This window comes from Lissotriton helveticus, chromosome 1_2, assembly GCF_964261635.1.
Source record: "Lissotriton helveticus chromosome 1_2, aLisHel1.1, whole genome shotgun sequence".
In the NCBI taxonomy this organism is placed as follows: domain Eukaryota; kingdom Metazoa; phylum Chordata; class Amphibia; order Caudata; family Salamandridae; genus Lissotriton; species Lissotriton helveticus.
This window is the reverse complement of record NC_136058.1, coordinates 455,829,044-455,853,196: the sequence shown is the minus strand read 5'-3', so window position 1 is coordinate 455,853,196 and position 24,153 is coordinate 455,829,044. Positions and strand designations below refer to the sequence as shown.

Below are 24,153 nucleotides of genomic sequence, written 5' to 3'. Positions count from 1 at the left end.
GGCCCTCGAGCCTAAAGAAGGCATAATATCAGGCACAGCATCAACTCCCTGCAGATCCAGCTCTTCCTTGTTACACAGAAAGGGGCGATCTGACGAACCTCTTGCCAGCACATCGACAACACCAACTCTGCTTCATCGCACAGCACATCGACAACACCAACCCTGCTTCATCCCACAGGACATCGACACCACAAACCCTGCTTCATCCCACAGCACATCGACAACACCAACCCGCTTCATCCCACAGCACATTGACAACACCAACCCCGCTTCATCCCACAGCGCATCGCCAACACCAACCCTGCTGCTTTATCCCACAGCACATCGCCAACACCAACCCCCTTCATCCCACAGCACATCGACAACACCAAACCCTGCTTCATCCCACAGCACATCCCCAACACCAACCCCACTTCATCCCACAGCGCATCGCCAACACCAACCCCGCTTCATCCCACAGCGCATCGCCAACACCAACCCCGCTGCTTTATCCCACAGCACATCGCCAACACCAACCCCCTTCATCCCACAGCACATCCCCAACACCAACCCCACTTCATCCCACAGCGCATCGCCAACACCAACCCCGCTTCATCCCACAGCGCATCGCCAACACCAACCCCGCTGCTTTATCCCACAGCACATCGCCAACACCAACCCTGTTTCATCCCACAGAACATCAACAACACCAACCCTGCTTCATCCCACAGCACACCGACAACACCAACCACGCTTCATCCCACTGCACATCGCCAACACCAACCCTGCTGCTTCTTCCCACAACATATCCACTACACCAACCCTGCTTCATCCCACAGCACTTCGACAACACCAACCCTGCTTCATCCCACAGGTCATCGAGAACACCAATCCCGCTTCATCCCACAGCACATCGACAACACCAACCCCCCTTAATCTCCTGCACCTTGCCCTAAAACCCAGCAACAATTAATATTCAAATTCCTATCTCACCATCATATTCCCTCAAATGCATTTCTTATAAAGATATGGATGCATTTACTATATTTTGCTAAAGGTCGACACTGCAAGTCTTCCTGCTTCACTGCCGTACGAGAAAAGAAAAGGGCAGGAATGTGCCTTGTTGATGGTATACAGCTCATACCTGTCCTCTGTCCCTGCCCTGGCACCAAAGAGACTGCCAAGCGCCACGGTGCAAGGGTGTCTGCGTGGTGGGCATTATTGTTTTTGTGCAGGAAAGGACAGCATCCTGCACAAACACAATCCATGGAGGCAGTTATCCTCTTCTACGTGATCTGCTTAATGCAGAGGAAAACAAGTTGGAGAACGAAGGTATTTCTCCTGGTTGCACCTCCCTTACTCCTTACCATGCGTAGGATTCTGCCGCATTCCCACGTTTACAGAACATTGTAAATCTAGCAATGTGTCCAGTGCCAGGGGTGTTACGTGGGAACACCGACACGAACGCCACTGGCAAGCCTCACCCCAGCGCGAAGCAACGCAGAGACTTGCGCTGCGTTGCCTAACACCACATCCAGAATGCCCTGAAAAGCCGTAAAGGGTGGATTTACATGACCTTGTAGCTGTGGCACTGCAATGTGTGCCACTGAAGTGTCATTAAAAGGGACGTTCTGGCAGTGCAGGGACCTTGTAAAAGAAGGCTATAATGTCTTACCCTCACCCTTCATCCAAGCTCACTCAGGGCACTCCTTCTCACCCGTACTCCCCAATGTCAAGGCCTCCCTCACTCAAGGTATCTTCTCAGAAGCTCTCAAGCCAGGCCGGGTCCTCCCACTCCTACAGAATCCCACGCCGGCCCCTGATGACATCACCGGCCATCAGCCCATCACCCACAAACCCTTCATCCGGATTCATCTGCAGGCTCATGGGATCTGGTTGATATTGCAGCTGTTTCCGGACATTATGCGATCAATCCCAAAAACAGACTTTAAGGAACCCTAACAGGTGGGAGGCGTTGACTCTGTCCTTACTTTCATAGTCTGGAATACATATTTTGTTTCGGCGAAAGTTATGGGCTTCTGCAAAAAAAGTGCCCTCCAAACAGCTGTGATGATGTGGTTTATTTAGCCTGTTGTCCGAGCTTTAACTTTCATGGACACACACGTGACATTGTCTTAGATAACAAGATCATTGGTAGTGTTTGCTTTTCTCTGGCAGCAGCACAGAGGAGGAGTGTGGTTATTACCGTTGCGCTTCAGACTTCAGTGTTGTGTTTGAGACCCAGGGCTTCACCAATCCACGTGGACTTCTTTTTCCAGCGTGAAAGTGCAACTGTTACCTGACCTTATATGATCATTGTAAATGAGCTTTGGAAGTCTTACTGAGAGCGGGGCATAGGAACCACCCACATCATGGTTCTCACAACTTGCAGGTTTGAATGGGCCAACTATGTGTGCTTGCACTAAAATGCTACTTGTATTCTAAAATGTACACTCACTGCAACTGTCTATGAATAAATGTTATGATAACGGCACAAGGCACTAGGTCTGGCACATTTATTGTGAAAAGCATGTGTTGAGGTCGATAGACATTGAAGGTTTGAATGTCATTGTCTCTTTTAAAGCCTACACTTAGGATATAATATGGAATCTGACAGAAGTGTCATAGTAGGCAATGGTTTTTGTATCCCTCACTCAGTGTAACACACAGTTTATATAGAAGGCTTGCTATGTCAGAATCATTATTAGTGGGTATTTGGACAGGCCGTACTTTGCCAACCTTTCCAGTTTTATGACAATGTGTCCGAGGGCTGTATTGTGGGAAAGCTTTGATGGTTAGGGCGACAAACTATACATCTGTTTGGTGCACTGGGAATGAGACGTCGAATGGCTTGGGTGTGGTCTTCTTATTATGAAACATTAGGAGTAAGGCCGTTGGTCTAGCGTATTCATCGTGAGAAGCATATGTTAAAGCCTGGAAGCTTTTAGCAGTTGGTTATCACATGGTGTTACCGGCTATAGACAGATGTTTCATTCCATGTAATCTCACAGATTGCCAACGTGGACGGGGCTCATTGCAATGGCCCCATTCTGGTAAATGTTGAGGAGATGATCCTTGATAGACCCATCCAGAGGGATTGCTTCTTGTTTTGCATCTGGATCTCATTACATATTTGTAATTTTATATCTGTATGCATGATGGTTGCAGTTTTACAAGCATTAGAAAGGGCCTTTCATGGTTAAGGTGTAAAGCAATCACAAAGGGTAAAGGAAGGTGAACGTCAGGACAGGTTTCATAGATTTCATCTGTTTATCATGAATCAATATGACAAAGTCAGTAGGCCCAACCTACTTATTGTGAAAAGCATGTGTTAAAGACAAAAGCCATCTAAGGATGGATTGTTATCATACTGTGCTCAGGCTATGAACAGGTGGATTGTTCGATGGAAGTTTCATGCTTCAGTAGTAGGCGAGGGTTCCCGAGCAAAGTCTGAGTTCAATGATCCTTATTAAGCTTTCTTAGGAGTGATTGTTTTCTGTTTTCCCAGGTATGATTTTTTTTACACTTGTAGGTGTGTGACTGCATGCCAGATAGCTGGCTTGTGGACAGCTTACACAAGATGTAAAAGACACAATTTGCTTTAAATGTGGCAAAAAGACCAGAGTATGCAGATGATTCAATTCAAAAGGGCATTTTGCTCCCATCTGCAAGAGAACTTCCTTTAAGTGCAGCCAATTTTACTCCAGCATGCAATGTATGAGGAAACTTTTCCTATAGCTCTCAGAACATTTCCACACTTTGGAAGGATCAACATAACAAGTGAAATGAGATGCGGCTTAGTGGCCTTAGTTGCAGACTTTTAAACTTAAGAAACCATGAGGTATATTTACAAGACATTCAAAATATAGGACAGCAAGCAAAGTTGCATTAATAGGAAGTTCAAGTTCAGAAATTTATATAGCGCACTACTCACCCAGAGGGTCTCAAGGCGCTTGGGGGAGGGGGGTGCATTTACTTATCGAATATCCAAGTTTTTAGTTGTTTTCTGAAGGAGGGGTGGTTCTGAGTAAGGCGGAGGTGGGTGGGGAGAGAATTCCAGGTCTTGGCCGCTAGGTAGGAGAAGGATCTGCCCCCCATGGTGGATTTACGGATGCGTGGGATAGCGGTGAGGGCTTGATTGGATGATCGTAGTTGGCGGGTGGGGGTGTAGAAGGTTAGTCGTGTGTTGAGGCATTCGGGTCCAAGGTCGTAGAGGGCTTTGTGTGCGTGGGTGAGGAGACGGAATGTTATTCTCTTGTTGACGGGGAGCCAGTGGAGGTCTTTCAGGTGACCGGAAACGTGAGCTTGACGAGGGATGTCCAGTATGAGTCTGGCTGAGGCATTTTGGATGCGTTGGAGTTTTTTCTGTAGTTTGGCTGTGGTTCCGGCGTAAAGGGTGTTTCCGTAATCCAGACGGCTGGTGACCGGGGCGTGGGTGACCGTTTTTCTTGTTTCGGTGGGGATGCAACGGAAGACTTTTTGAGCATGCGTAGGATGTTGAAGCAGGATGATGAGACGGCGTTGACTTGTCTGGACATCGAGAGAGAGGAGTCTAGGATGAAGCCCAGGTTGCGTGCATGATCCGTAGGTATGGGTGCGGTTCCCAGGGCAGGTGGCCACCACGAGTTGTCCCACGCAGAGGGGGATGAACCTAGGATGAGGACTTCCGTTTTGTCCGAGTTTAGTTTTAAACACCTGTTCTTCATCAATTCGGCTACATCTTTCATTCCTTCGTGTAGGTTGGTTTTGGCAGTGTTTGGGTCTTTGGTGAGAGAGAGGATCAGCTGGGTGTCGTCTGCGTAGGAGATGATGTTGAGGTTGTGTTGGCGCGCGATGGATGCGAGGGGGCTCATGTATACGTTGAAGAGGGTGGGGCTGAGTGATGATCCTTGTGGTACGCCGCAGATGACTTCGGTGGCCTCTGATCTGAAAGGGGGGAGGCGGACTCTCTGGGTTCTTCCGGCGAGGAACGAGAGGATCCATTCCAGTGCTTTTCCTTGTATTCCGACATTGTTGAGACGTTGTATGAGGGTGCTGTGACAGACTGTGTCGAAGGCTGCGGAGAGGTCAAGTAGGATGAGGGCAACCGTTTCTCCGTTGTCCAGTAGTGTTCGAATGTCGTCTGTTGCTGCGATGAGGGCGGTTTCGGTGCTGTGTTTGGCTCGGAAGCCGGACTGTGAAGGGTCGAGGGATTTGTTGGATTCGAGGAAGGCGGCGAGCTGACTGTTGACGGCTTTCTCAATGACTTTGGCGGGGAATGGGAGGAGCGAGATGGGGCGGTAGTTCTTAAGTTCAGTGGGTTCTGCTGTGGGTTTCTTCAGAAGGGCGCTGAGTTCGGCATGTTTCCAGCTATCCGGGAAGGTGGCGGAGTGGAGGGAGCAGTTGATGACATCGAGGAGATGGGGTGCGATGATAGAGTCTGCTTTGTTGAAAATGTGGTGGGGACAAGGGTCGGTTGGTGATCCTTAGTGGATGGAGTTCATCAGGCGGATGGTGTCTTCGGTGGTGATTGGGTTCCAGGCGTAGAGGTTGTTAGAGTGCGGTTTTGGTTCGGGGGTGGGTGAAGTGGGCTGGTCTTCGGATTGGTTTTTGAAGCTGTTATGTATTTCGGCGATTTTGTTGTGGAAGAATGAGGATAGAGTGTCGCAGAGGTCTTGGGATGGGGTGATGTCTTTGGTGCCGGCGGTGGGGTTGGTAAATTCTTTGACGATGTTGAATAGTTCCTTGCTGTTTTGGGTGGTGTTGTAAAGTCGTTCCTTGAATGCTGATTTCTTGGTGGATCGGATGAGTTGGTGGTGTTTGCGGGTGGCGTTCTTGAAGGAAGCCAGGTTGTCAGTGGTTGGGTTTTTTCTCCAGGTTTTCACGAGGGTACGACAGAGCTTCTTGGATTTCTTAAGGTCGTCGTTGAAACAGGGGGCTTTTTTGCTGCATTGCTTGATTTGATGGTATTTCAAGGGTGCTAGTTTGTCTACGGTGTGGGTGATCCATTGTGTGATGTTGGTGGCTGCTTGGTTTGGGTCCGATGATTTGGCAGGGGGGTTTTGGTGAAGCGATGTGAAGAGTTGGTCAGTGGTAATTTTGTTCCAGTTTCTTCGGGGAATAGGTTGTGAGGGGTTGTGGGTCGAGGTCTTTTTGTAGTTGAAGTGAACGCAGCTGTGGTCCGTCCAATGGAGAGTAGTGGTGTGATCGAAGGAGATGTGCTTGCTGGAGGTGAAGATTGGGTCAAGCGTGTGTCCGGCAAGGTGGGTGGGGGTGTCAACAATTTGTTTGAGTCCGAGATTGGCTAGGTTGTCTAGAAGGTTGGTGGTATTGCTGTCGTTATTCTTTTCCAGGTGGAAGTTCAGGTCTCCCAGTAGGATGTAGTTCTCGGTGGTGAGGGCATGTGGGCTGATAAAGTCAGTGATGTCTTCGCTGAATTGTGTACGGGGTCCTGGTGGTCTGTAGATAAGGGTGCCTCTGAGTGTGGTCTTGGGGTCGGTGTGGATCTGGAAGTGAAGGTGTTCGGCGGTAGTGAGGTTATCGTCGGAGCTGGTCGTGATGCGGATGGTGTTTTTATGTACGATGGCGATGCCTCCTCCTGTTTGGTTGGTGCGGTCCTTCCGGATGATCTTGTAGCCATCCGGGATGGCTATGGCGATGTCGGGAGCTGAAGAGGCGTTCATCCAGGTTTCTGTAAGGAAGGCGACGTCCGGAGATGTGGTGTCGAGTAGGTTCCAGAGTTCAATGGAGTGTTTGTGGATCGAGCGGGTGTTGAGGAGGATGCACTTCAGGTAGTTGTTGTCGGGGCACTGTTTGGAGTTTGTGGGTTTGGTGTGGGTCCTGATGCAGTCAAATTTGCAGGAGTGGCAGGTGAAGGGTCCATGGGTGTGTCCCGGGGCAGCCAGGTAGCATTGTCGTGATCGGCCGGAGTTCAGAGCTGAGAGGGTTGCGGCGTCGTATGTAATGCGGGCGGAGTGGATTTTGCGGGGGGCAGGGGGTCTGGCGCTGGGCGCGGTCCAGGCGCGGACGGGCGTAGACAGGCTTACCTTTGGCGCACCTTTGGGGCACGACCGCTGCGTGTGAACGCTGTGTGCAAAAGCAGCTGTCATATGTGGGTAGTGGAGGGGGCGGGGGCGAGGGAGGAGCAGCTGGGAGGCGGGTGCGGGGTGGGGGGGCTGGCTACGAGGCACAACAAACAAAATGGCAGCGAAAACAAACCAGATACAGGACGTGATTGGGGCACACAGATGAATGGCGCTATGGGCAGTGGTACCAGCACAATCAGGCAGTAATAATTATTTTTGAAGTCCAGCAATGCGAGCGCCAAAATTTACATGCGAGCAATAGGACAATAGCAGGCACAGGATCTTAGCGAGTAATGCTGACAAGCGCTATGGTAACCAAGCAGCAATATTATTTAAGCCAAGCAGTCAGAGCTACGATAGGAGAGAGATGAATCTCTACTAAAACCTCTCACCTAGCACTTTTGAACTTGAGGCTGCCCAGCACACAAGGAGGAAGGCTTCCAGTGTTAAATGCATATATATTATATATATATATGTATATATATATATATATATATATATATATATAATATATACATATCCATATATATATAAACGTGTTTTCCCCATGCAATTTTCCATCAGGACCTTTAGCCAGGCCTACAGCACGAACGGCTAAACGGAATTACACCAAATTTGGCAGAGAGGTAGAGTTCGGTTCGCAGTTTGTGCTTTTTGTTAAAAGGTGTAAATCCGTTCAGTAGTTCCTCAGAAAATCACAAGTAAAATCATAGCGATATCTAGAGACGAAGTACTGCACGTGTACGGAGATCCGTTCAATTACGGGCACAAGCTGCTTGCTGATTGGATGTCAGCTGTCTGTCAGCACTCGAAACCAAGAAGTGTTGGCGGACATCTCGTTCCTCGGTAGAACCGAGTCAGAAGAAAACAGTAAAACAAAGTTGAAAAATAAGGAAAGGTGGCAGGGTAGAAACATCCTGACTCTGTAGGCCTGTTCAGGCGGTCCCATATGGATCTTTAGGTCCAAATTTTGTTTTGTTTTTTAAATAAAAAATCGTGGGGTAAGTGTATTGTACGCGTACGCAATGGAAAAGGAAAAAACAAAAGTAGAAGTCCGTTTTAGGTGGGCCAAATACCAGGGGCATTTTTTTACCATAATGGAAGGCTTGTAAGGTCTCTGGAGTCCCGGGGAATGGCACTCCTCGGGTTTTCATTTTGAAGTTTGCGAGGGGGCTTACGGCTGCCCTCCCCGTAGCCACGGGGACCGCTACCTGCTCGGGGCTTTTTTTTTTTTAAGTATGTTTTCAGCTGGCCCCCCTCTCTCCCTCCCCCTATGCGTACAGTAAGTGTATTGAAAACCGTACAATTAGGAGCACAAGCTGCATGTTGATTGGATGTTTACTGTGTGTCAACACTGCAAACCAGGAAGTGTTGGCAGCCATCTTGTTCCTCGGTAGAACTGAGAGACAAGAAAACAGTAAAAGAAAGTTGAAAAATAAGGAAATGGGGCAGGGTAGAAAAGTAAGAAATTGCGGGGTACGTGTATCGTACGCGGCAGAAAAGGAAAAACTAGAAGTCCGTTTCATTCTTAATTAGCCCGCAGGGGGAGGGCCCAAGTCTGGGGGACTATTTTTCTTCCATGATGGGGGAACGCCACCCTCTGGGGTTTTATTTTGAAGTATGCGGGGGGAGCGCACGGCCCCACCTTGTAGCCCTTGGGACCACCACTCCCCCAAGCTTCTCCAGGGGCCTTGTACTGCCATCGTCCTGTGTAGGCTCCTACCAGCTGCCTGCACAGTTTCATGGACCGGACAATGAGTTCTACAGCATGGCGTCCGTTGCAAAGTTGTTAACCTTTTTGTTGACTTACCAGTTTGTGTTCAAGATTACCGTCTTATTTATGTAGATTTCCTTTGTGTATGTTTTGTGTATTTTCTTTTGCATCTGAGTTTGTTTATTCAGTGCATTACCCAGTGTTCTGAACATAGCACTACATATGTAGACATGTCGTTTACTCCTTTCCTTTCTCTCCCTCCACCCTAATTGACAACGTAATGGGGGGAGTGAAAGTAAGGCACTGCTGTCGTCACTGTTTTAAGTTTACAACACAGTAGGTAGGACACGGGTTAAGAAACCCATCCTCCACCACTCTTGGACCCTCCTGGTTCTTGTTGTCACTTCGTTTGCTATGTCTTAAGTATTTAATCTTTGCACTTGGCCGTGGTCCTTCTACAGTGTATTCTCATCATTGGCCAAGCACATACAATCCATTATTTTATCTGTTCTTGCCCATTCTGTGTGGTGTTCTCGTCAACACTTATTGCACATTATAGAATTCCTTGAGTGTACCCGCTTTTAAAATGTCTCCACTGGGTATTGTACATGGAGATTTTGGACCACCCTTTTCATCCATTCTTGCATCTTGAGATGTAACTTCTTACCTGCTTCTTCACCTCTTACTTTACCCTTTTAAATATTCAAATGTTCTCGGAAAGATATTACTAACCCTTATCATGGAAAAAGTAACAAGTTTCTAAAATCATTTTATATGTGAGTTGTTTATGTTGTCCTAATACCAAACATTCCAATGAGATGCTTTGTACCATTATGTAATGTGCTTTAGTTGCACTGTTGTATTTTGTTTTGGTTTGTATGTGATTACAATGAAAGGTAACATTCTTGTATATGCTAAGTAAAGCACTTGACACAATGCATAGTGACACTGTATTTATTTTATTTATTTATTCGAATGTTTTCAAAATAATATACACTCAAGTACAAAATATGCTGATATTACAGTCAGGATAGAAGGAAGTGTTTATGTTTTTGTAGAAGGACCTACAAAATAAGAAAAATAGTATGGAAAATCAACACAACAAGTTGGGAGACGGTTTCAAAATGAATAACAGTGTCATAGAAGAGCTAAACATACTTGTAAGTAGCTACAATGAAGAGGAAGAAATTAATGCTGCAGATATCAGTTGTAATTTTGTAGACGAAATCTTGGATGCTGATTTTGTGGAAGCATTAGATGAAATCGAGTATGAATATATGACTTTTAAAATTGATAAGCAGGAAAATGAAGTACATGATGAAATTATTTTAAAAGTTCTATTAAATTATGAGATGTTACAAGAATACATTTATTATTATAAAATAATAATGGTTTGAGACACACTTCTTGCAGAGTTGGAATCATTCAGCTAGTACTGAAGTAGTCATGTTGCAAAGTGGGCCTTAATGCATGGACTGCTTCAAACTCCTCCATGCACCGTCAAACTTGTATTTTATACCTTGAATACCCCGGTCTGTATCCTTACAGTTCCAGCAAACACTATCACATTTCTGTTTTAATAATGGAGTGAGCCACACAGTACAATGTATCACATTTATTTTCTGTTACCAACTCAAACACTGATATTACAGTAAATAATTTTTTAGAATAGTTGCAATATATCCCAAAAAGTTTTATGAAAGCAGTTGAAACACTCATATTATAGTAAACAAGTTTTAAAAATAGTTTCAAGGTGTCATAAAATGTTTTATGCGAGTACTACAAACATTGATATTACAGTAATGAAGTTGTGAAAATAGTTGCAGTGTAGCTTAAGATATTGAACGTGAGGAGAAGAAAAATACTGTAACAACATACAACAGTAAAGAAATTGTGAAAATAGTTTCAATATATCACCAAAAGTAATTTCACTTCACTGAGAACATGTTTCTTTTCTATTGACAGATTTTATATCTTAACAATTAAAAATGTCACTTACACAGTTGGCATGTAGTGCTGTAGATTTAGATACTTTTCATAGTCCTGCCACTAGCCACTAGCTATAACAAAAAGGCTCGATAAAGGGCCTTGACTTTGAATCAGAATGTGAAATTCAAGAATAATTGATATCCCGAGTTAAAAAAGCAGGAAGTAGGTCTGTGTATGTGTAGATGATGATTGGTAGATGAATAATGTAAAAAATAAGAAAGGCTGAAAGTGTGCAAATTACCCACTGCCATTCACGGGTAGTAGTTACCAAGAAGGCTCAATAAAAGGCCTGTACTTTGAATTAGAATAACAAACAGAAGATTTGATAACCATAGACCATACTGGCTCTTTTTTAATATTGGGAGACTTTATTAAGCTTTTTATTATACATGAACGGCAGGAAGTGCGCAAATTACCCACTGTCATTCACAATTAATAGTTAGCAAGAAGGCTCAATAAAGGGCCTGCACTTTGAATTTGTATTACAAGAAGAATTGATAACCCCAGCCAAGAAAAGCAGCAAGTGTGCAATTTTTCACTGCCTTCGGCTGGGGTAGTTTTTACAATAAAAAGGCTCGATAAAGGGCCTGCACTTTGAATACGAATATGAAATAGAATAGTTGATAACCATAGCCAAGAAAGGCAGCAAGTAGGTGTGTGTATGTGTAGATAATGTGTAGATAATGTGTTCATTAAATCGAAGATGAATAAGGTAAAAAGTAAGAAAGGCTGCAGACGCACAAAGTAACCACTGCCTTATCAGGGAAGTAGATCTTTGGATACCCAGCTCATTACACAGACTGTGCGTCGCAAGTAAGGATGCAAGTATGGAAATTACCCACTGCCATTCACGGGAAGTAGTTACCAAGAAGGCTGAATAAAGGGCCTGCATTTTGAATTTGAATTACGTGAAGAATAATTGATAACCCCAGCCAAGAAAGGCAGCAAGTGTGCACATTTCCCACTGCCTCCAGACGGGATAGTTCTCACAACAAAAAAGCCTGAGAAATGTCTAATGACTAATGTTGAGGACAGCGATGCTCCTGTTTCTTGTTTTTGATGATGCTGATAGACTGTTACACGTAACATAAAAGTTCATCGCAATAAATGCATAGAAATTTATTTTTACCAAAATCAAGATTAATACGTGAGAATGGACTGCTTACTGAAGATGCTGTTGCAGCAGTTGATGTGCTTGGTGCAGCAGGAAGTGGGTTGCCCTTCAATCTTTGTGTTGCAGCGTAAGCAAAGTTGTTGGGGTGCAAGTTCTTCACGTGTCGCACTATATTTGCTATGCTAAATCAGTATTTTTTGGATGGATCACCCTTTGAAAGAGTTGTTTGGCAAATTTTAAAGATTACTTTTGGAGTATTAACCTTCGGCTGTGGTAGTAACTATGACAAAAAGGTTTGATAAAGGGCCTTGACTTTGAATCAGAATATGAAATTGAAGAATTGATAACCCCAGCCAAAAAAGGCAGCAAGTAAGTGTGTGTATGTGTGGATGAAGTGTTTATTGAATGGAAGATGAATAACGTAAAAAGTTAGAAAGGCTGCAGACGTGCAAAGTAACCACTGCCTTATCAGGGAAGTAGATCTTTGGATACCCAGCTCATTACACAGACTGTGCGTCGCAAGAAAGGATGCAAGTGTGGAAATGACCCACTGACATTCACGGGAAGTAGTTACCAAGAAGGCTAAATAAAGGGCCTGCATTTTGAATTTGAATTACTTGAAGAATAATTGATAACCCCAGCCAAGGAAGGCAGCAGCAAGTGTGTAAATCTCCCACTGCCATTGGCCGGGGTAGTAGCAACAAGAAAAAGGCTCGATAAAGGGCCTTAACTTTAGATCAGAATATGTAATTCAAGAATAATTGATAACCCCAGCCAAGAAAGGAAGCAAGTGTACAATTTCTTTACTGCCTTCGGCCGGGGTAGTTGCTACAACAAAAAGACTCTATAAAGGGCCTGCACTTTGAATACAAATATGAAATAGAAGAATAGTTGATAACCATAGCCAAGAAAGGCAGCAAGCAGGTGTGTGTATGTGTAGATGATGTGTTCATTGAATGGAAGATGAATAATGTAAAAAATAAGAAAGGCTGCTAGTGTGCAAATTAGCCACTGCTTTTAGCTGGGGAAGTAGTTACAAGAAAATGGCTGGATAAAGCGTCTTGACTTTGAATCAGAATATGAAATTGAACAATAATTGATAATTCCGGCCTAGAAAGGCAAGTGTGCAAATTTCCCACTGCCTTCTGCCAGGGTAGTATCTCCATTAAAAAGGCTCAATAAAGGGCTTTGAGTTTGAATCAGAATATGAAATTGAAGAGTAATTGATGACCACAGTCAAGAAAGGCAGCAAGTAAGTGTGTGTACATGTGGATGATGTGTTCATTGAATGGAAGATGAGTAAGGTAAAAAGTTAGAAATGTGGAAGATGCGCAAAGTAACCATTGCTTTATCATGGAAGTAGATATTTGAATACCCAGCTCATTACACACACTGTGCGTCGGAAGAAAGGATGCAAGTGTGGAAATTACACACTGCAATTTACGGGAAGTAGTTAACAAGAAGGCTGAATAAACGGTGTGCAGTTTGAATTTGTATTACAAGAAGAAACAGGAACATATCTGTCCTCAACATTACTCATTAGACATTTATCAAGCTTTTTTGTTGTAACTACTCAGACCGAAGGCAGTTGGAAATTTGCACACTTGCTGCCTTTCTTGACTGGGGTTATCAATTATTCCTGTTTTTTGTGAAGTTGATGGACTGTTTCACGTAACACAAAAGATCATCGCAATAACGTGAGGTTGGTGGCAGCATCTCAGCTCTCTGGGGACCTTTAGCCTTGCTATTAACGCGCAGTTAATGTTTGGTGAATGCTGCAGTACTGGCACGATTTAGGTGTCAGCGCTGCTTAATATTTTATGCTTGTAATTTTAAATGCAAAATTGATAGCACTCACTACCATTTACCGACTGTGCTGATTTCATCTGTACCCCGCCCCGTTCCACCGCGGCTGGTGCCGTTTGTGTGGAGGGCGAGGCGAGGCGCCATCTTGGGTGGGGCTAGACCGGAGCTAGTGGTCTAGTCATTCCGGGAGGCAGGGCATATAACTCAATGTGTTTCCGGGAGCGCAGCGGACGAGCGCAGCGGGCGCGACGAATGCGCGCCGAAGTCGCGCTTAAGTCAAGCCCGTCTGCGCCCGTCCGCGGCAGACCGGGGCCTGGGGCCAGTCCCCCTGGTCGTTTTTACACCTACTCTTCCCAGGACTTGCTGCTGCTAAAACCGTCAGATAGTTTATGCCCTCAATTACCACCGCACATACTTAATCGTGCTGCCATTCATGGTATTCTCAAACCTAAGTACATTGCTGGTAATGATTTGCATTATAATCCCTCTCGTCCTCCTCATTCGTCATTGAAACCTGATACTCTGCTTAAATGCTATTATCTGAACACCAGGTCAATGGTTAAACATCATATGGACGTATTTTTTATGTTAAAAACTGAGCAACCTGATATTTTGCTCCTCACGGAGACCTGGCTTAATGCTGATTCATTACCACATATCCTGGCAGCTGTTCCTTCAGATTATTACATTTTAAATGTCAACAGACCTGCTGATAAAAGGGGTGGAGGAGTAACAGCTATTATTCGCAATACCTACAAGTTCTCATTACTACCTTCTCTTGACCTTGTGGGGTCAGAAAACATTGTTTTTAAAATGGATACTGATAGTGGTGCACTACTTATGATCCTTATCTACCGCCCCCCCCCAAACTATGCCTGCATTTGCTGTTTCACTGGCAGAACATCTAGCGCCTCTTATTATTAATTATAAAAATATTGTGCTGCTGGGCGATTTTAATCTCTGGCTTGATGCTACTGATTTGGACACCCAAGCAGCTGCATTGAAAGAGGTTCTATTAGATCTTAACCTAATTCAACAGATTCATCTGCCAACTCATGAAAAAGGCCATCATCTGGACCAAATATGGTCTCAGAATATTACCCTCTCGGTTTGTTCCATCATTCCCTGTATTTGGTCGGACCACTTTTTGATACACTTCACTCTCGCCATTGTTAGAAGCCAAAAGCAGCCATTTCAAACAGGTGGGAAAGTCAGATTATGGAAGAACATTGATACTTCAGCTTTTTTAGACTCTCTGAAGGTGTCTCTCCCCCTCATGCCTCAGGACATCAACGGCACGGAAGAAGCCTATTCCAACTGGCTACGTCAGGCAGCAGACGTCCATGCCCCTTGCTCTAACTTTCCCCGCTCCCGCCTTAATGACGCACATAAGTGGTATACATCACTCTTGAAATCTCAAAAGCTAGAAGTTCGTCAAAAGGAGTGGAAATGGCGAACCGGTTATTTGGCACAAGATAAAGCCAATTACTGTAAAGCTCGGAAAGAGTATCAGACACTTGTCTTGAAACATAAATCTGACTATTTCTCGGAGAAAATAATGAACTCTCAGAATAAATCTAAGGAGTTGTTCAATATTGTAGATGGTCTTAGTGGCAGTGACAGAACGACACCATTGGTCGCTCCTACTCAGGATCTCTGCAATTCGTTGAACTCCTTCTTCCTCAACAAAATCCGTACAATAAAACTAAGTATTTCCACTGTTTTGCCTCCCTCTCTGCTGGATGATACGTATTATAACTGTGAGACGATGGAATCTTTTCCCGCTATTGACGGTGATACCCTTTCTAAACTGTTTGGTCGGGTCAAATCGGGTTCACCAGACGATATCTGTCCCCCGTACATCCTGAGAGAGGTTGGCACTGTCATTCCTGAAGGTGTACTACCTCTGCTAAATAGTTCCCTCTCACAGGGTAAAGTCCCTGATAATCTTAAGAAGGCTTTACTTATTCCCCTTATTAAGAAAGTAGGAGCTGACCCCCTTGACCCGTTAAATTACAGGCCCATTTCATTGCTGCCGTATTGTTCGAAGCTATTGGAGGCACATGTCTGTGCTAACATGTCCAAATTCATTGAGGAAACAGATTATCTTGAATTTAATCAAGCTGGCTTCCGTTCTTGCCATTCGACTGAAGCAGTCATCCTGGCGGTACAAAATACCCTGAGGCGGAATGCGGATAACGGGACTCATCAGGCCCTGGTCTTACTGGACCTTTCGGCAGCGTTCGACACGGTTGACTATACCATCTTGGTCAACCGTGTCGAACAGGCTGGCCTTAGGGGACCTGCTCTGAGCTGGATCCGTTCATTCATCACGGGCCGCACCCAATCTGTAAGGCTGGGCCCTTTTACTGCTCCCACTACTCCCACCACTTGTGGAGTACCTCAGGGCTCATCTTTGTCACCTCTACTTTTTAATTTGTATCTCCGCCCGCTATTGTACTCCCTAAGAAAGGCGAAAGTTACCATCTTTAATTATGCGGACGATCTGCAACTTATCTTTCCTTTGAACACCAGGGATTCGGTGGTGGAATTCCAAAACACCATGGCACACATTCAGGTTTGGATGAGCTGTAACCACCTGAAACTTAATCCAGGCAAGACCGAACTGGTCTTGCCTGGACAGAGTGTGTTAAGCTGGAGCCCATGCTTTTGGCCATCTAGCATGGGGGCCCCACCGGTTAGATCGTCCTCAGTTAAAAGTCTGGGTGTACTAATTAGCGAAGATCTTTCTTTGAAAAGACAGGTAGGCGCGGTGGTGTCTTCTAGTTTTTTTCAGTTAAAAAAGATAAGAAAAATTGCCTGCTTTCTTTCACAGGCTGCCCTTATTCAAGTCATAATTGCTCTGGTCCTATCCCGGTTGGATTTCTCCAATAGTCTCTATTTGGGGCTTCAAATTGGAGAGTTAAAACGTCTTCAGAGGGTCCAGAATCAAGCTGCTAGACTGATTCTGGGACTCTCAAACAGACAATCCATTAGGCCTGGGTTGAAGCACTTACACTGGCTTCCTGTTGCGCAGCGTGTGGCATTTAAAACAGGTTGTATCCTTTTTAAATCTTTACAAGACGCTGGCCCTAAATTTATAAAAGATGTTTCTCAGATATGCTCCCTCGCGTAACCTACGTTCCGCTCAAAAATCTCTATTGACGGTTCCCTCCTATAAAAGGAAGCGCTTAGGTGGTTGCTGCTTTGACCATCTGGCGGCCACCTTTTGGAACTCCCTTCCCTTGCAGTTGAAATTGAGTGACAACCTTCTCAATTTCAGACACTCCCTTAAAACCTGGTTATTTTTGCAGGCCTATTGCTGAGATCATTATTGCTCTCATTTTTAACTGTTGTGTTGTGTTCCCTTCTATAGCGCCATGAAGCCCCTGGGCGTACGAGCGCTTAATAAATATATATTGACATAACATAACATAACATAAATGTAGAGAAATGTAAGTTTACTAAAATCAAGATTAATATGTGAGTATGGACTGCTTTGCGAAGATGCTGTTGCAGTAGTTTATGTGCTTGGTGTAGCAGCAAGTGGGTTGCCCTGCAATTTTTGTGTTGCAGCTCAAGCAAAGTTGTTGGGGTGCAAGTTCTACACGTGTCGCATTATATTTACTGTCTCAAAGAAGTCTTTTTTGGATGGATTTCCCTTTGAAAGACTTGTTTGGTACATTTTACAGATTACTTTTGGAGCATTAACCTTCGGCTGGAGTAGTAGCTATGACAAAAAGGCTCGATAAAGGTCCTTGACGTACAATCAGAATATGAAATTGAAGAATAATTGATAATCCCAGCCATGAAAGGCAGCAAGTATGCAAATTTAGCACTGCTTTCGGCTGGGGTAGTTGATACGAATTACAAGATAATGTCAAAAAAGTAATGTTGAGCATAGCGATGCTCCTGCTCCCTGCATTTTATTAGGTCGATAGACTGTTCCCCGTAAGACAAAAGTTCATCACAATAAATGCATAGAATGCTAATTTCACCAAAATCAGGATCAATTTGTGGGTGTGGATTGCTTGCTGAATATGCTGCTGCGGCAATCGATGTGCTTGGTGCAGCAGCAGGTAGGTTTTCCAGTAACCTCCGTGTTGGAGCGCGAGAAAAGTTATTGGGGTGCAAGTTCTTGATATATCGTAACATACTTGGTGTGCCAAAGGAGTATTTTTTGGATGGATCACTCCTTTAAAGAGTTGTTTGGCAAATTTTACAGGTTACTAACGAAGCATTAACCTTTTTTTGCCCTCAGGGATAGTAAATAAGTTCCAAATTAGAGCTTTTTTCTCCTTCTTTGGAGGATCTTCAGGAATGAAATCTCTTTCAGAAGAAAAGCTGGAAGATGAGTCCATTGCTGTTATTATGGTAATCTTCCTTCTATTTGACAGGATTCTCAGAAGAGATGGTTCTTCTTAGGAAGTCAAAGTAGAAGGAATAAAAAGGGAGGGATCTTTGAACAGTTGGAATAGGAAGTGTTATGAACCAATACACTATAATAGGTGTACTTTATGGCTTTTTTCAGTTAATATTCAATTTCTTGTACAGAGTTAAGTACTCAATTTCGTGTTGTGTGAAGACTTAGACTCAGCCAAGTGATTCTTCTAGACTTGGAATAAAGACTTGCAGACAATAAGCGATCAGAACATCCATAAGCTCCAATTTCTCAATGAGATAACATCTTTAAACTGTAACTGTGTAATTCTTTAGTTAAGAGTTTTGTTGTAGGAAATCTCTTCTCACATCTCCTTCAGTTCTGTCTTTTCTGATTTTGTTATGTACGGTGTTAGATATCGAGGAACAGCAACGGAATTGTCTGCAATATATTGAATTTCAATGTTAGCATTCCACATAGACAAAATGACTGGGTTGTAGTCATTTATGTATTTTCACTCTTCATTTTTTTTAAGTTGTATGTATTTTTTGGGGACTTTTGTGTTATAGTATGTAGCAAAGATGACATAAAACTGTTCACTCTTCCTTTCAATATTACAGGATGAGGAAGTCCAAAATTACATTTGGTGTAGAACTTGTTCTTAAATTTGTAGTTTCGACAACAGTATTTCTCAAAATTATGGCTTAGTAATCGTAAGACTTGTTGTCGTAAGTCCTTATCTTGTGTACTTTTGGATATATCACATGTAGCATATTTTGCAATAAAAGACAACACAGTACCATGTGACTCAGTTGCAAATTTGGGAGCATCTTTGATCCATATTAGCATATGTATGTGAGTAGCATATTTTGGTTGATACTTTTTTTCTCCAAAAGAAATCCAAAACATATCCAAGAGGATAATTTTTTTATTGGTGATAAAAGATATTATAGCTTCCAATCGATGATTGAAATACGTGCAAACATTAGCTGGATCCAAAGAGCACAGTTCTCCAAGTGTTTTGTATTCAATATTTAGTATCTTTGGATTTGTGTCTCGAAGAAATTGAAGTCAATCATCCCAAGCGTTCTCAGCACAGGTCACATACACATTTTTATAATATTGATTCGTTTTTTTACCAGATACAATGCCTTTTTCACTTTCCTAACATTCACTAATTCTTGCCAGATTTTCTTACTCCTAGTAGGAACGCTATTAACAAGAATAACTAAAGGTTCACCTTCTACATTTTCTACACCAATTGTTTAAAAAAAATCTGCAGGCAAATGTAGAACTCTTCCCTTTAATGCTGTTTGTAAATCAGAAGGAGCGAATTTTCCTGTCTTAGGCTCCATAGGAACAATAGCCTGAAATGGATGCACATATTGAATAAGAATAGACTCAAAGATATTTAAATCCATCAGTTCAGAAGGAATAATTACAAATTAAAGATTATTATGCACAGCTATAGCAGGCATGTTATTCTACTCTAATTTGTTATAAAAATATTTAGAAATACGCTGATCAGAATCCAAATCACAACAATTCTCTACCAACAAATAAGTTGCAAAATGCTTCCAGTCATTAATATTTTCCTTTTTACTTTTTAAATACAGAGGAGCAGTCCTGGTTTGATTTTTATAATGAGTTCATTGAAAAGAAATATAAGAATATTTTGGCGTTTCATGTGAAATCACCTTAAACTTTGTAATATCTTGCTCAAAATTTTGTACAGTACAACATTGTACATCCTCTTCCACATTTTCTTCTATTAATATCTCAGTTTCTGCACTGTCTTCCTGAGGACCAAAGTAACTAAGCTGAATTTCACCAGAAACATTCGTTATATCTGATACAGATGCACGGAAAAGAGTACTATTCAACTTTTTTTTATATTATTCCTGAACTTTTTTCATAATAGAATGTTCCTACTAATTTCCTCATTTGAGTATGATGAACTGGTAACATTCTGAATGAGTGAAAAACACTTCGCCAAACTTTTTTAGAAAGACAAGCCAGAGAATGACCTAGCAAGCCAGTATTTTCTGTCACTCTGCAAGGGTCTTATTCTTGAAATAGCCTAATCTTTTGTTTAACACTTTTCTTAATATAGTTATGTAAGAAATTGCGTAAAAAATAAATAAATTCTTGACTTACAGTATAAATACTACTACAATTGCAAGTGTTGACTGGAGCTTTAGGACGTCTCTGTAAAAGTTCCTCAGCTAAAGCCGCTTGTGCATTTCTAGGAACAATTTTCTCTTTCTCAATAGCAGAACCATTTGTAACCTCATAAGCACGAGTACTAGTGTCATCTGCATGCAACAAATCATTACTCTGAAGATAACTCTTATCATTAAAAAAAGGCTCATAACTTTAACTATGGTTCCATTCACCCAAAAAAACCTCTGAAAAATTACTTCTGTTACTTTCTCTTTTCCACTCACTTTTGGCCTTCATTAAAGGGATTGGTTTTCCTAGTGATCGACTTGTATTGATTACTAAAACAAATTTAAAAAAAATCTATTCAAAAACGTTCTCAAGTAGATTTTCTATAGTTTTCTTTTTCTTATAATATGCGTTTAAAAAAAAATCTTCAGTTTCTTAATTAAATTCGTCACAACTGTATTATAAAATTCAAGAATAATTGATAACTATAGCTAAGAGAGGCAGGAAGTGTACTTATTTCTTACTGCCTTCGGCCGGGGTAGTTGTTAGAATAAAAAAGGCTTGGTAAAGGGCCTTGAGTTTTAATCAGAATATCAAATTGAACAATAATTGATAACTCCAGTCAAGAAAGGTAGCAAGTGTGCAAATGTCCCACTGCCTTTGGACGGGGTACTTCTTAGAACAAAAAAGCTTGATAAACGTCTAATGACTGATGTTGAGGACAGCGATGCTCCTGTTTCTTACTTTTTGATGAGGTTGTAGACTATTTCACATAACATAAAAGTTCATCGCAATAAATGCATAGAAATTTAAGTTTACCACAATCAAGATTAATATGTGAGTATGGACCGGTTGCCGAAGATGCTGTTGCAGCAGTTAATGTGCTTGGTGCAGCAGCAGGTGGGTTGCCATTCAATCTTTGTGTTGCATCTCAAGCAAAGTTGTCGGGGTGCAAGTTCTTCATGTGTCGCACTATATTTGCTGTGCTAAAGAAGTATTTTTTGTATGGATTACCCTTTGAAAGAGTTGTTTGGCAAATTTTACAGATTACTTTTGGAGTATTAACCTTCGGCTGGGGTAGTAGAAATGACAAAAAGGTTCAATAATGGGCCTTGACGTTCAATCAGAATATGAAATTGAGGAATAATTGATAATCCCAGCCAAGAAAGGAAGCAAGTGTGCATCTAAAGCAACAAAATTCTGTGGAGTGTACGATGATGCGTGGTCCAAGCAGGACACATTGGTAGCAAAGTCTTTAAAATCAAGTTTTCTAATAAATATTGGTTTTCCATTCACAGAAGTAAGATGAAGTATATCTTCAAAAAGTATGATATATTTTTTTCTAAATAAGTCATCTCATTCAATACGGTCACGTGGTGATGATTTGTGGTGCACTGAGTTAGTAATACCTTTGGCGCTAAGCTTGAATGAACCCTGTGACGATGCGTGGTCGGGGGGAGGTACAGTAATTGAAGTAATGTCTTTTGTTGCTTGAATTCTGCATCAATGCCATTTAAAAGGGACAGTATGTCTCACTGTGACATAAAAGTGTTTACTCTTCTTTGTGATGATTTATGGTACACTGAGTAAGTAGCATCTTTGGCGCTGAGCTTGTACGTTCCCTGTGCAGTGTAGATTGAAGTCAGTTGTTAACAGACATAGCCAAATGGTTTTTGTCACTTATTTAAACAAAATATGAAGACATAGTGGAATTTTGTCTGCATTAAATAAATGAAGGCTGAATTTCCTAGTGTTCAAACTTCAAGAAAATCTGAGGATATTGTGCAATTGTCTCTGTTTTAAGTAAATCAAGATTGTATTGAATGTTTTCTGTAGTGCTGGCGCTCTTGGTATCTAGTTGTTAACTCTTCTGAGCGTAGAATTGATTGAAGGCACTTCTCAGCACACATACTGAAGAGAAATTTACATTTTTTTTTTTGTAGAGTTTTATATAGCGCGAACTAGGCCCGAACCGAATCAGGCATCAGAGCGCTTTACATAGCCCCAGTTACATTACATGAGGACACACTTTCATTTTTTTAGGCACGGGGAGGTTAAGTGATTTGCCCAGAATCACAGGAGGTTTTGGCGTTGTTACCAAGACTCGAACCCAGATCCCCAGGTCCGAGGTCGAGCGCCTTAGCCGTTAGGCCAACTCCTCTCCCCAACCATTGAAAACTAAATTGTAGTTGTGAAACCCCGCTGTCCATAATGTAGTTTGAAGGTACTAATCGACAGAAACATTGATAAATGCTGTTTTGTACAGTTAACAGAATCTGAGGTCAGAGTACAATTGTCTCTGTCTCAAGTAAAGCAAGGCTGGAGTCAATGCTGTCCTTAATGTAGAAGGAAAGCTGAAGTGAAGTCGGGAAGCCTGCTGTCCGCAGTGTAGATTGAAGGCAGTTGTTGACACAAAGATCGATGAATGCTATTTTGTCACAGTTAACAGAATCTGAGTACACAGTACAATTGTCTCTGCCTTAAATAAAGCAAGGCTGGATTCAATGCTGTCTTTAGTGTAGAAGAAAAGCTGAATTGAAGTTGTGAACCCTGCTGTCCACAGTGTAGATTGAAGGTCCTAGTGAGCATAGTTATAGATGAATGCTATTTGTCACATTCTTTCACAAAATCGGAATACATAGAATCCATTAGTCTCTACCTTAAATAAAGCAAGGCTGGATTGAATGTTTTCTGTAGTAGTGGAGCTCCTGCTATCAAGTTTTGTACTCTACTGACCGCAGAATAGATTGAAGGCAGTTGTCAGCACAGATATTGCAGACAAATTTAGTTCCAAAGCTGAATTCAAGTTGTGAACCCTGCTGTCCGCAGTGTAGATTGAAGGCAGTTGTTGACACAAAGATCGATGAATGCTATTTTGTCACAGTAAACAGAATCTGAGGTCACAGTACAATTGTTTCTGCCTTAAATAAAGCAAGGCTGAATTCAATGCTGTCCTTAGTGTAGAAGGAAAGCTAAATTCAAGTTGTGAACCCTGCTGTCCACAGTGTAGATTGAAGGTTCTAGTGAGCATAGTTAAATTTGAAAGCTATTTGTCACATTCTTTTACTAAATCGGAAGACATAGAATCCATTAGTCTCTACCTTTAATAAAGGAAGGCTGGATTCAATGTTTTCTGTAGTACTGATGTGACTCATGATAAGAAGAGGTAAAGTTTGTTGTTCAAAGTGTACATTTGAAGGTAGTAGTTAGTACAGAGATTGAGGAATGTTTCTTATGCCTTCTATTAATAAAATTGTCTCTGTGTTACATAAATGAAGGCTAATTTGAATGCTGTGCATAGTGTAGATGGAAAGCTGATTTCAAGTTGTGGACCCTGCTGTTTGTAGTGTAGATTGAAGGCAGTAATTGACACAGAAATGCAGGAATGCTTTTTGTCACTTATCTAAACAAAATCTGAAGACATACACTAGAAACATCTATAAATTAAAGAAATGCAGGCTGAATTTCCTACTGCTCAAACTTTAAGAAAATTTGAGGACATTGTGGAATTGTCTCTGTTTTGAATAAATCAAGATTGTATTAATGTTTTCTGTATTGCTGGCGCTGTTGGTATCTAGTTGTCAACTCTACTGAGCATAAAATTGATTGAAGGCAGTTCTCAGCACACAAACTGAAGAGAAATTAACATGCAAAGCTGAATTTAACTTGTGAAGTCTCCTGTTTGCAATGTATATCCAAGGTAGCACTGGACACAAAGATCGATGAATGCTATTTTGTGCAGTTAACAGAATCTGAGGACATAGTACAGTTGTCTCTGCCTTAAATAAACAGAATTTGCTGCATTCTTAAATAGACAAAGGCAAGCATTTAGTTTGATACCATGCTTACGTCATCAATAATGAAAAGTTAAATTTTCTTCCAGAGTGTTCACAACAAGTTTCTCCAGATAGGTTGTGGTATTGCAATATGTTGTGAT

General features: G+C 42.3%; 1 protein-coding gene across 8 annotated transcripts in view; it reads right to left on the bottom strand.

Annotated features, from left to right (window-relative positions):
* LOC144807723 (uncharacterized) overlaps window positions 1-24,153 on the bottom strand; it is a 1,505,442-nt gene that overhangs the window by 1,147,625 nt on the left and 333,664 nt on the right. For 3 of the 8 annotated variants that reach the window (XR_013606391.1, XR_013606390.1, XR_013606395.1), the window contains one exon: window positions 9,710-9,821. The exons of the other annotated variants lie outside the window; for them this stretch is intronic. The gene's annotated coding sequence lies outside the window, so the exon portion shown is untranslated. Of the gene's footprint in view, window positions 1-9,709; window positions 9,822-24,153 lie in introns of those variants that run through there. 8 annotated transcript variants of the gene reach the window in all.